We start from the raw sequence: 13318 nt of genomic DNA, 5'->3' as shown, positions 1-13318 counted from the left end.
CCGACATCGGACCTTGGTCCAGAAACATACTACTGACACATGCAAGAATCACAAAGACCTCTAGCATACTAACATACCTCGGGCATCGCCCGACATCGGATCGCAATCCGGAACATATATCATAATAATGCCTAGGGATAACCCCCGGGTCTTCCTACTATACACAAACACAATGGGCCGGCATTGTGGTCGTAGACCCATGCACACAGTAAGGAGACTCACCTTGCACTGCTGAAGTCCTGCTAAAAACTCCTCTAGCTGCTAACTGGAACTTCCCGAACTGCTGATCCTTCGGCTCCCCGAGCTATCAATACCAAAATATCACTTAGTCCAATTCAATAACCCTTCGTAGGGTAGAATGACCATTCTACCCCTAGGCCAACTTGGTCCATAACTAAGGCCCAACCATAATGAAAAAGGCCCAACACTAGGTAAGCTTCCCAAGCCCACTAGTGGCCCACTAATGGCCCAATTTGCTAAATTGGCCCAATCCATATAATGGGCCTTACCCTAAGCCCAAACATTTCCTTGACCCATATTATCTGACTTCTGATGGCCCACTAAAGCCCAAGGACCCAAAGCATGGCCCAAACCGAGGCCCAATAATGCAAAGCCCAAAGTGACAGATTACGCGGGGCGTGAATTCACGTACGCTAAGCGTACTAGCCAAGTGGTGCGTACGCTGGGCGTACCTGCACGTACGCTCAGCTTAAACCTCCTGATAAGTCCTTTTCCCATTAAGTGCTTAATACTCCACTTCAGAAGTTACAATCACAGATCCTGGTCCTTTTCCACGTCTTAATCCATAAAGTCACTGACTTGGTGACTTTACTTGGCCCAAACAAGCCCAAACTCCAAAAAATGATACATTATTTCCATGAAGATGGTCATATCTATTGAATGAATCCATTAAGACCATCAAGGTGTCAACTTTCTGACCTAGAGAATCATTTAGCACCAAGGGTGGCAACCCTTGGCCTGTAAATCGGATTTGGGCTATAAAGCTTCCACCTTTTGGACCAAAATTACTTCAACACTAAACCTCACTATATCTAAGCACCCTTAAGTAAAGTTATTAACTTTATACCTCCAAAGAGTTCCAAATGATGATGCTATTCCAGATCTATGAGCTCCAACTTCTCAAGTTCTTCCTTGCCAACTTCTTCTTTTCTTCTTCTAAGCTTACACCACCATAATGAGATTCTTGAAGTCAAAATCACCCAAGGATGAAGAGATGAGGCATTCTAGGGTTTCTCTGAGGTTGGGGAGGCTGATAAGGAGGCTAGGGTTTGAGCCATTATATTCTTTATATAGTGGTTGGCCCTAAAATTAGGGTTTCTGGACACTGGTCGTAAGCTGGGCGTACTTCCTGTACGCGGGGCGTACGCCTAAGGCACCCGTGGCCATTTCCCTTTATACGCTAGGCGTAACCCAGCGTACGCTGGGCGTACCCACGCGCCTTCCACTTTGCATGCGTGGTCCTTCCTTCTCAATTTTTTTCCATTAGGGACCTATAATGCCAATAACTTCCAAGTGTCGTATCTTCCTTATCCGAGGTCCGTTTCCAACGAACTTTATATCCACGAAAAGGTGGCGAGAAGCCCTACGCTTCTAGCGACACACCCGACCCCAAACCTCTCGAATAAAAACTTCAAGACCCATAAAAGACCGAAACGTCTCTAGCCTAGGCCTCTGAAATCCATAAACAAACATTTTCAGAATAGGGTGTTACACGAGGGTAGGATATTAACATAATTGGTAAGATCGTAAGATCGGAGACGATCCGATCCCACCAAAAATAAATAAATAAAAACTAAAAAGAATACTTGATGTATATTTCTGTCCTTTTTTGTATGCGATTTTTGTAAAACGAACTTGGCAGTGGCAGATCTCTATTGTTTGTTGTATTCTTGTATGCGATAATATGCAAGTATGGCTGTTCGCTATTTGGATTAAACCTAATTGTCCAATTGGATAATTTCGATTGGACTATTTGGTTTGGATAATTGGACTTTTGGACTGGTATTTAGCAAAACCGAGTTATTATTTTGGATTGGTTTTGATTTATAAAATAAAAACCGAGTAGTCCAAAAAAACTGAATAACTATTTATCATTTGTTTATTTATATATTTTTTGTTTTTAATATACTTCTTTTAAATATTTATCAAGTGTAAATTGTTTTTTTTTTCAAAAGATTCGAATGTATTACCCAATAAAAAACCTTAATATGTATTTCTCAAATGTTTTTATATATATAGAATATTAAAGGATAACATATTTTTCTCTACGATTATTGAAAATTTTAAATTCACTACTAAAAAATTTATTTTTATTTAGAGTTGTCTAACATTCAAGTTATATGATTTTTAAATGTTCTGTCTCTTGATAACCGGATTGTAAAAACGATCCAACCGAATTGTAATTTGGTTGGTTCGGATCGTGTAACACCCTATTTCGTACGTTTCTTAATTTAGGGTTTGTGGAATATAATTCGATTATGCAAAGGCTTTGAGCTTTGAGGAAGTAAATTTTAGACCTTACTGAAGGTCTAAAATTTGGTGGTTATGAGATCTAAGCCCTTGATTTGTGTGCTGGAACCAAAGGGTAAAAAAGGAAAAGTTATTTGTCGGGTTCTTGCATGGATTGTAGTTTTTCGTTTGACATGTGTTAGGCCAAATGTAACTAGTTAGAATTATTGGGCTCTTCAATACCTTTATGTGCATATAAAGAACGCCGAAAACGGAGTTGAAACGAAGAAATTATGGCTGTTTGAAGTTGAATAGGAAGTTAGGTGTTTTGCTCTTCGTAGGGCGTAGGAGATCTATGTAGGGCATAGATGCTGGATATTTGGACGCATGTTTAATGACCTACGCATGGCATAGGTTATGTTATGTAAGGTGTAGCCGTGACAGATCAAAACCCTAATTCTAAGGTTTTTAGCCCTATTTAAGGGCTTTAACTTCTTAGTAACCCTCTTATGAACAACCTCCATTACCTAAGATCATTCCTTGAGAAACCCTAGCCTCCTCTTACTTGTTTTGAGCCTTAGCATCCTTTATGAGCTTATTTCTCCATTGGAAGGTTGAATCTTGAAGAACAAGGTGGTGGAAAAGTGTATAGAAGAAGGGTTCAAGTATAGATCCAACAAGGTTGCTTCATTCCTGGACCATTGTGAGTAAAAAGATTCTAACTTGATCGTTGGTTTCATAGATCTTGTTAATTGTCATATTTGTCACTCTTTGGTCCCTTGAGTTTGTGTTTTGGGAGTTGAGACAACTCTAGCACCTTCTAAGTTATATGGAACACTCTTGGGACTTGTTGGACTTGGAAAGTTGTGCTTTGATGCTTGTTCTTTAAGCCATGGACGTGGTGTTAGCATTTTTGGTCATTTTAGTACATAAAGTTTAGATCTTGTTTGATGGGAGTGCCTCAATCGGTAAAGTTGGAAACTCTATCCATTAATACATTGTAAAGGTCCATATTTGAAAGTTTAAAGGATTTACTTTATGTATTAAGATCTTAATGGAAAAGTTGGACATCATGCACTACGTGGGGCGTAATCTGCCCAACGCGGGGCATAGCCTCGAGTTTTCCTGTTTTGCCACCTTATGCTCTACGCGGTTTGTAACACTCCATTTTTCAAGTAGCTTCAAATTCATCTCTTGAATTTTAATTATGTCATTTTGGCCCTTGTTTTGGAAGGAAGCGGCGAAAGGTGGCCCTTGTGGCAAAATGGTGATTTTTGGGAATCTAAAGTAGTACGCCGGGCGTACATGTGAGTACGCTAAGCGTACTAGGGCGTGCCCTAGTACGCTGGCGTACACATATGTACGCTGGGCGTACGTGTGTTAGGGTGGAACCCTTACTTTTAGGGTTTGTGGAGTATTTAAGCACCTTATGGACCATTTCCTCTCATCTCTTTCAGCCTCCACACCTCCCCTAGCCGACTTGCGAGAACCCTAGCCTCCTAGTGATTTTTTGAGCTTAGAAGTGTGTTTTTGTGCCTTTAAGAAGAAGCTTGTGCATCAAGGAGTCAAGGAGGGAAGATTGGCTTGTAGATCTTGGTTCATCATCTGTTTTGGGAGCTACAGAAGGTACAAAGTTGTTACCTTTGTGCCTATTTCTTCTAGATCTATCCTTGGTAGCTTATTTGCATTCTTTTGTCCCACAAAGTCCCATTATAATGCATGGATCATTTTGGACGATATGAGCTGTCCTTTTAGACCCTAGGATGGGTCCTAAGGCATAAAAATGAGGTCCCTTGAGCTAGTTTGGTCCCTAGTTCTTTGTAGGAGGTCTTAATGGATTAAGACCATGTATTGAGCCCTTTTCAGCCGACCAAAGTCTTAAAGTTTGAGACTTTATGGTTCTAGAGCACATTTGAGCAGTGGATCTGAAGTTTAAGCTCAAGTGCTTAATCCATTAAGCCCTTATGGAAGTTTTAAGACCTGCGAGGTTACACCTCGTGTAGGGAGGAGTACGCCCCGCGTACTCGGTCAGCGTCGCCGTATCTTGGTCAATGCAAGGTCTTGTGTACGCTGAGCGTACCTCAGGAGTACGCCCAGCGTACGTGACTGTTTTGGGCTTCGGGTATTGGGCTATCTGTTTGGGCCCTAATGGACTCTCTGGATTGGTGAGTCTTGGACCAATTGGAGGATTAGACCTTTGGAAAAGGCCCGATAAGGATTTGGGCCCAATTTGGAAAATTGGGCCAATAATGGGCCTTGTATATGTGGACTTTTGGAACATGGATTTGGTATTGGGCCTTGGCCCAAATTAGAGAAAAGGCAAATAGGCTATTATGCTATGTGGGACCCTTGGTCAAGATTGATATTCCGATTGTTGACTTAGTACTCGTTATTTTGGATAGTTCGAGATTTTTGGTGAGACGGTGACTCGGGAATTGGATTCTTCAGTTCAGATCGACATTGCGAGGTGAGTTATCCTCACTTTACTCAAGGGTCTAAGGCACCAAGGCCGGCCCTTTGATTTATTATTTGGAATTGTTACTGTTGTGATATGTTAGCTCGGCATCCTGGTAGATAGGATGGTTATATGCTAGTATGATCTATTAGATCGGTATCCTGGTAGATAGGATGTGGTTATGCTTAGAGACCTGTAGTTGGTCTGACTGTCTCTATACTGTTAGATGATTACCTGTTATATGTGCACATGCTTGTTATGGCAGTTGAGGGTGTTCCATCCCGAGGATGAGTGCACTCTAGTATGTTGTCTTTATAGACCGTTATATGATTATCTGATATAGGTGCACATGTTTGATTGGTTGTGGGCATTCCAACCCGATGGTTTTGAGCCGAGAGTATTCCATCCCGATGGATGATTAGACTTGTAGTATATGGGCATTCCAACCCGATGGTTGTGGGCTGAGAGTATTCCATCCCGATGGATGATTGGACTCGTACTATGTGGGCATTCCAACCCGATGGTTGTGGGCCGAGAGTATTCCATCCCGATGGATGATTGGACTCGTAGTATGTGGGCTTTCCAACCCGATGGTTGTGGGCTGAGAGTATTCCATCTCGATGGATGATTGGACTCGTAGTATGTGGGCATTCCAACCCGACGGTTGTGGGCCTGGGTATTCCATACCGAGGATGATTGGACCCATAGTATATTGGTATTCCAACCCGATGGTTGATTGGACCCATAATATGTTGTTTGTTGTTATATGTGTATGGGTATTTTGGGGGTAACTCACTAAGCCTTCGAGCTTACATTATCGATTATTGTTTCAGGTACAACGGATGACCACGGGAAGGTGAAGGCGTGGCCGTACACTTCCTCGATTTATGATTATGATTTCTGGGAACTCTGATGTTTAAACTATTTTGAAAACAAATTGTAATAACTGAATGGTTTTAAATGTTTAAAAAGTTTTAAATTGGCTTGGAATTTTTATGGGTGTTACACGGTTCATAGAGCTACATGGTATTCTGGGTGTAGGTTAACAGAGGTTGACCGTTGACTTTTTGACTCTTGACAGTTGACTTTGACCAAGTTTAACTTTAGGTCAAAATAAGTATTTTGAGTTGTAGATTAAGACTGAGTCCCTGTTTGTTGCATATGTGACATGTAGAGTCGGTTATTGGATCTGTGATCATCACTGTTATATTCTAGACTGCAAGGTGAGTCCTCTCACTATACTTGCCTGTATGGTAGTATGTGCATGTTGGTCAACTGGGTCTTAATTGTTGATAGTTGTTATATGTGAACTGAGTAGCTAATAACTCCTGGACTGCTGTGGCTCCATGGGACTGTTGATAGACCCCAGGGTTGCTGATAACCCGTGAGGTGTGCTGTTAGTCCACACGGCGTGCTGTTAGCCCACTAGGACTGCTGATAGTCCTCAAGGTTGCTGATAACCCATAGCTGATTATTATACTATGATCTATTAGATGTTTTAGGGAACTCACTAATCTTTGTGCTTACAATTCTAGATTAAATATTTTGCAGTTACTTATCAGATGGCGAAGGCGGGACTGTACACACACATCAGTAGATTTATGATTAGAATCTCTGCATTGTCTTCTTTAACTCTGATTTTTGAATAATGGTTGATGAACAAATGGTTGCCCTAAATGTAATTTCGTTAAAATTGTTGTTTTTATTAATTTAAAATGAAAAATTTAGCCTGGATTTTTGGGATGTTACAAGTTGGTATTGGAGCCCTAGTTTGAGGGATTTGGATGAACACTCGTGGGATTCCAAACTCAAACTATGGAACTGAGAGTTTTACTAAACATTTTTGGAAAATATTCATTTCAAGAGAAGAAAAGAGAACATGAGATGTGTACAGTCAGTCGGAGCTCGTAGAGTGATTTTTCAAAATATCTTACTTGATTTATATGTTATATTTGACTTGTTATATGTGTTATAGTATGATGTGCATGTTATAAGCTAGGCTAATGATCTACTCAGGGTTGCATGCTAGAGTGCCTACTTAGGAGAAATGCCTTTTGTGTGTGATATTCGAGATGTTAGATATACATGGTAGTGTGTAGGCTAAGGATCCTCAGGAATTGCATGTTAGAATTGCATGGTCTTTATGATGCAATTTTGCGTATTGTCTTTGTTGTTTGAATGTTGCTTGCTTTGTGCTATGTGAAATTTATATCTATGTTAGTTAGGTATTAAGAGAATATGCTAAGTTCCATGCCACAAGGATTAAATAGTTTTAGAATGTCTGATTTGGACCTATTGTGCAACTCTTGTTTGTGTCCAAACATTGTAGGGCAGGATCTTTCAGTTGAATGACTATTTAATCCTTGTTGCATGTAACTTTACTCGTAAGACAGTTAGATGGTATTTGTATAAGTTTCTTTCGCGGCTGATAGCAAGGTGGGTGTGAGTATTCCTAGTGACCTTAGAGGAGTGCTATAAAGTGCTTGTGTATGCACTTCCATATAAGGAAGTCTAAGGGATGAATCTAAGCAGTTTGTGGTGGATTTTCTAAGCATACAGGTGTGTAGATACACTTGGCAGTAGTGAAGTTCCTAGAAAAGTATCTTATCGCGTGCTCATGGGTGAGTAGAATCCTAGGGAGAGAGAGAGAGAGAAAGAGAGAGATAAAGAGAGTTTAGGATGAGCAGTAGTGTGTTCCTGTAGTCGCATGGGTATCTGAGATTGACAGTGGTCATGTGTGGTGACTTAGGGACTATTGGGGCACATAGTTGTATAGATTTGATGATGCAAAATATATACAATGTAGTTATAGTTAATCTGAAGATATGCTGATGGAAGTTCATATGTCGAAGACTGAAGATCATCCCCTGATGAGCAAAAGAACTTGAAGACTCTATCAACACCAAAGGCACAAAGACACCATTCATTAAAGACTGATCAGTGTGTTTATATGGTGAAGGTTCTACACTGATGACACACTGATCAGGTGATACACTGATGACATACGTTGAAGGTTATACTCAGCTGAAGCTGGTCTCCCTGACGCTGATGTGATGATGCTAATGTCCGAATCTGGAGCTGATCAGATTTACTTGGTGAATAAGTATTCTAAAGATCTGATTAGATCTCTGAAGATCTAATCAGATCCATTCCTTATATACCATATTAGTTTATATTTAGATTAGATACAATCCCTTGATTGAAGGGATTCACTAGAATAGATTAGTATATATTCATGTATTAGCGTTAAACACTAATCAAGTTTGTGTGACCATCTTTGTGACATTTTCTCTTTGTGAGAACCCTTTTTTCTTAGTGAAAACATCTTTGTGATAATCTTTTGTTCTTCTATTTTTTTCTTTCTTGTTTATATTTAGTCTACGTATCCACAAAGGGTTTGGGACCATCAGGGACTTTGAAGCAATTCTTGGGACGCATACAGATAGGTGTGGAAGGTTGTATGGGCCCGTACTACTTAAAGCATTGGATCCATACAGGGACCAGGAGGAGTCAAAAAGGTTTTAAGGAACTGGGGGAGGATAGATAGTGTGGTATAGAACTAGCGTTAGTTGTAGTCGTCTCTGCCGTTGTCGGCTATGATTTTTCAGAATGAGACCGATAACTGATTGGTCCTTTGTATCCAAGGCAGTTTGGGGCCGAATGGTGCAGATCTGTGTGAGTTAGCTGATATAAAGGTCTCAAGGACCTTACTCGAAGTAGTGTCAGTCTGAGTTGTGGGACTCAAGGAGGAAGCCGCTGAGATGATCGACTCGAGGATTGCAGCCTGAGGCTGGTTCACAGATTAGGGTGATCTCCTCGTCGATGGTTAATATAAGGGATGGTGATCTCCTCGTCGGTTTTGATGTAAGAAGATGAAGTCTGGTTCACAGTAAATCGTATCTATTTTAAAGCGAAGGAATGTTCGAGACTCAGTTTTTCTTGTGGTCCGATGCCCAGGGTGAATGCCATGTCGCAAGTGAGATACATCACACAGGTTCTATAATATCAGGTGTATCTAAGGAGGCACCGATTTATTCCCGTCTAATGATAGGAGAGTTTTGCAGATATACTGAGCTTTTTGGAGCTATGTTTTGAGCACCTATGGGGGATTCTTGAAGCTTCAAGATGAGGATGAGGTTGTGGTCAATTATCCAATTGAGTTTTCGGTGAGTAAGCTTGGTTTGTTATGTACCTTGTCAATCCAAGGGTAATTTGATTGATTTCATTAAGATTGCAGAGACGAGACTGGTAAGAGTTTTCGAGGTCTCCATCTGAGGTACATGATTTCTTTATGATTGTTTGGTCTTTATGTGGAAGATCTTCATATTCCATTTTGCATACCGGGTGTAGATGTTGGTGCATCTGACCGAGCTGGTGTGAGGCTTGGGCATTGCATGCATCAGGAAATGGTAGTTCGAATCTTAATTTGGGGAGAACTAGGTATACTACTTGGAAGATTATCGATCGAAAAGATTTTACGGGTTTAGTGTAATGGGTTGAAGGAACCTGCGGTTGAAGGGTACGAGGTTTTTGGTTCGGGTTTATTGTTGCATCCAAGGAGGAAAATCAGGTTACAATTTAAGAGTTTGTGAATAAGAAGTCTTCTCATTGCATTTTTGATCATTGGTTGTTTCGTTTATCAATAGCAGTTGAGGTTATTCAAACGATTCAAGCTGTATCATCTAATGGTGCAATTGATGAGTCATCACTTACTCAAGTTCAATAAAGTTGTGTCTTGGTCCATGTCAAGGCATCCTCTCGATTTCTTGGTTGTGAAATTGTTGCTTCTTGTGGTTTGAGATGATAGCTGGTGTTAGTTATTGAAAGATCTGATATTGAAGAAACAATGTTTAGTTTTCAGTTATGATCATGGTTGTGCAAGAGTCAATTTGGCAGGACGCACCGGCTGGGTTGGAATTGGGATTAATTTGAGTAGGATTTTTGGCAGCATTTCTAGTTAATTTTGGAATCCTTTCCGAATTTAAAATTTTTATTAATCATTTGCGCATTTGTGGGATATGTTTAGTTCATCAAAGTGTGGGATCTTAATTGTGGTTGTAAGAAGAAGATGTCTAATAGCGATCGGGTTTCGTCGTTTCGTTCAATTTCCTGGTACGTCACCTTTATATAAGGTCACGTTTGAATAAGGAACACAGTTGGCCCAATGAGCATGATGTTATCTCCTGGGAAGGTTTCCATGTCGTGTTTACAAGTTGGAACAAGCGATTGGCTGATTATTGTGTTTCCTGATCGTGCGGTCATGTTTCGTCTGACAATGAGTCAGTAGTCGTTGGACTGTGGAATAGTGCGGGTTTTAGAATAGTATGGCTCCTGTATTTTGGAAAGTGCTGACTGGGATGTTGACTGGGTCCCTAATGGTCATTGGGGACGATGACAGTGTATCTTTCGGTCCGTTGGATGTTGGTTAGGAGTCTTCATGTTTGTGGTTGGGTGATGGCAGGAATGGTGAGGGTCCGTGAGTTCCTCGTCCTAATGGCTAGATGGCGTCACGACGTTTTGTGAACCATCGTGGATTTCACGTTTATGAGTGGGGCTGGCAGTTGTGTAGCAAAGACCCGTGTGTTGGCTTGTTAATCGTGTGGAATGGGTAGGTGCTTGAGCAGTATAATGTTGTCACTGATGGCCTAGTGAACGGCAGGTTGGTTCGAGCAGTTGTAGGGTGTTGACTTGCTGGAAAAGTCATTGTGGTGTATTAGCATTCTGCCATTGAGATTCTTCTTAGTGGATTTGTGTTCGTTTTATGATAAGTTTTTTCATGAATTCTCTCCCTATTTTACCAATGTCATAGATGGGCACATGCTAGACTAGCTGAGTTTTAGTAGCTGATCGTTGTTATTAGTATTTACGGAGTTGATGATGACTCCAGGAATGGTGATAGTCCTCAGGGATGCTGATAGTCTCAGTGTTGCCGATAACCCATATTTGTTTAGATTGATATAGGGGTAGTGGTATGTTGGTTAGAATACCAGGAGGCCGATGATACGAGTGGTTATAAGTCTCCTGGGTGCCTCGGATGATGATTGTGCACCCGAGCTATTTTGGGAGCTTGGATGCCACATGAGTTTGGTTTTGATCATGGATTCTCTCATGGGAGCAGTTGATTAGTCACGACTTGTCAGGGAGTCGGGTGTGTATTTGAGGACCTCAGCCATGATATCTGAATTTGGGATGAGTTGATCATAACCGCTATTGTTTCGTCTATTTATCTCTATGTCTACATGCAGGGCTTTTGAACCAAGGAGATATGTAGGCTGGTTTAGCCTTTGTTGGTTTATATTTCACTCTTAGGTATGTATGAGAGGTTGTTGGTAATGACGGTTGATTGTGGATTTTGTACCCAGTTATCAGTGAGACGGCGCAAGGCCAGAGAGAATCTTTGATGGTTCTGTCTATCGGGAACGCAAAAATGGTTTAGGGTTTTCAATTTTTGGGTAAAGCAATTGGGTATTCTTTTGTTGGCTGAGAAAAGAGCGTTAATGTTCATTTCTTCAGCATGATAAGTGAATTCTGCTAAGTTTGGGTTTTGTTAGTCGTGTTGGAAAGAGGTCATCGGTATGAGATGACTTCTTAGTCCTAAGCGGAATTGTGGAAGTTCAGGCAGGGTCGAATGGTATGGCAGAAGAAGTAGTGAGGAAAGAGTTCGAAGACGAAATCTAATTTAAGTGGGGGAGAGGTGTAACACCATGTTTCGGGACGTTTCTTAATTCGAGGTTGTTGGACCTTAATTTGATTATGTAAAGGCTTTGGGATTTGAGGAAGTAAAGTTTAGAACTTATTAAAGGTTGATAATAGTGGTTATGAGATCTAACTCGTGTATTTATGTGTTGGAACCAAAGGGTAAAAAGGGAGAAGTTATATGTCAGGCTCCTTGTATGGATTATGGTTATTAGTTCGACATGTGTTAAGCCAAAGGTAACTAGATAGAATTGTTGGGCTCTTCAATACTATTCCGTGCATATAAATAATTCCGAAAACGGAGTTGAAACGAAGAAGTTATGGCCGTTTGAAGTTGAATTGGAAGTTAGGTGTTTTGCTCTTCCCAGGGCGTAGGATATCTACGCAGGGCGTAAATGCTGAATTTTTGGATGCAGATTTAATGACCTACGCATGGCGTAGGTTATGCTATACATGACGTACCTATGGCAGATCAAATCCTTAGTTCTAAGGTTTTGAGCCCTATTTAATGGCTCTAACTTCTTGGCAACCCTCTCATGACCATCCTCCATTACCTAAGATCATTCCTTGAGAAACCCTAGCCTCCTCTTATTTTTTTGAGCCTTGGAATCGTTTATGAGCTTATTTCTCCATTGGAAGGTTGAATCTTGAAGAACAAGGTGGTGGCAAAGTGTATAGAAGAAGGGATCAAGTATAGATCCAACAAGGTTTCTTCATTCCTCGACCATTGTAAGTAAAAAGATTCTAACCTGCTCATTGACTTCATAGATCTTGTTAATTGTCATTTATCACTTTTTGGACCCTTGAGCTTGTGTTTTGGAAGTCGAGACAACTCCAGCACCTTTTGAGCTATATGGAACACTCTTGGGACTTATTGGACTTGGAAAGTTGTGCTTTTATTCTTGTTCTTTAAGCCATGGATGTGGTGTTAGAATTTTTGGTCATTTTAGTGCATAAAGTTTAAATCTTGCTTGATGGGAGTGCCTTAATGGGTAAAGTTGGAAACTTTATCAATTAAGACATGGTAAAGGTCCATATTTGAAAGTTTGAAGGAATGAATTTCTGTATTAAGAACTTAATGGAAAAGTTGGACATCAAGATCTAAGTAGGGGTAATTTGTCCTACGCGGGGCGTAGCCTCGATTTTTCCCGTTTTGCCATCTTATGGTCAACACAGTGCATAGTGTTACATGTAACGTTGGGCATAGGTTGACTGAGGTTGACCGTTGACTTTGACCAAGTTTGACTTTAGGTCAAATTGAGTATTTTGAGCTGTGTTGGACTTGATCCCTGTTTGTTGCATAGGTGACATGTAGATTCAGTTATTAGATATGTGATCATCACTGTTATCTTCTACACTGCAAGGTGAGTCCTCACACTATACTTGCTTGTGTGATAGTATGTGCATGTTGGTCAACTGGGTCTTAATTGTTGACAATTGTTATATGTGAAATGAGTTGCTAATAACTCCTTAACTGTTATGAGTCCATGGGACTGTTGATAGTCGCTAAGGTTGCTGATAAACCGTAAGGAGTGCTGTTAATCCACAGGGCATGCTGTCAGCCCACTAAGAGTGCTGATAGTCCTCAGGGTTATTAATAACCCATAACCGATTGTTATGCAGTGATGTATTAGATATTTTGGGGAACTCACTAAGCTTTTTGCTTACTGTTGTGGATTAAATATTTTGTAGGTGCTT

The sequence above is a fragment of the Lactuca virosa genome, chromosome 8, assembly GCF_052849685.1.
Source record: "Lactuca virosa cultivar CGN04683 chromosome 8, Lactuca_virosa_CGN04683_v6, whole genome shotgun sequence".
In the NCBI taxonomy this organism is placed as follows: Eukaryota; Viridiplantae; Streptophyta; class Magnoliopsida; order Asterales; family Asteraceae; genus Lactuca; species Lactuca virosa.
Note: the sequence above shows the minus strand (reverse complement) of the source record.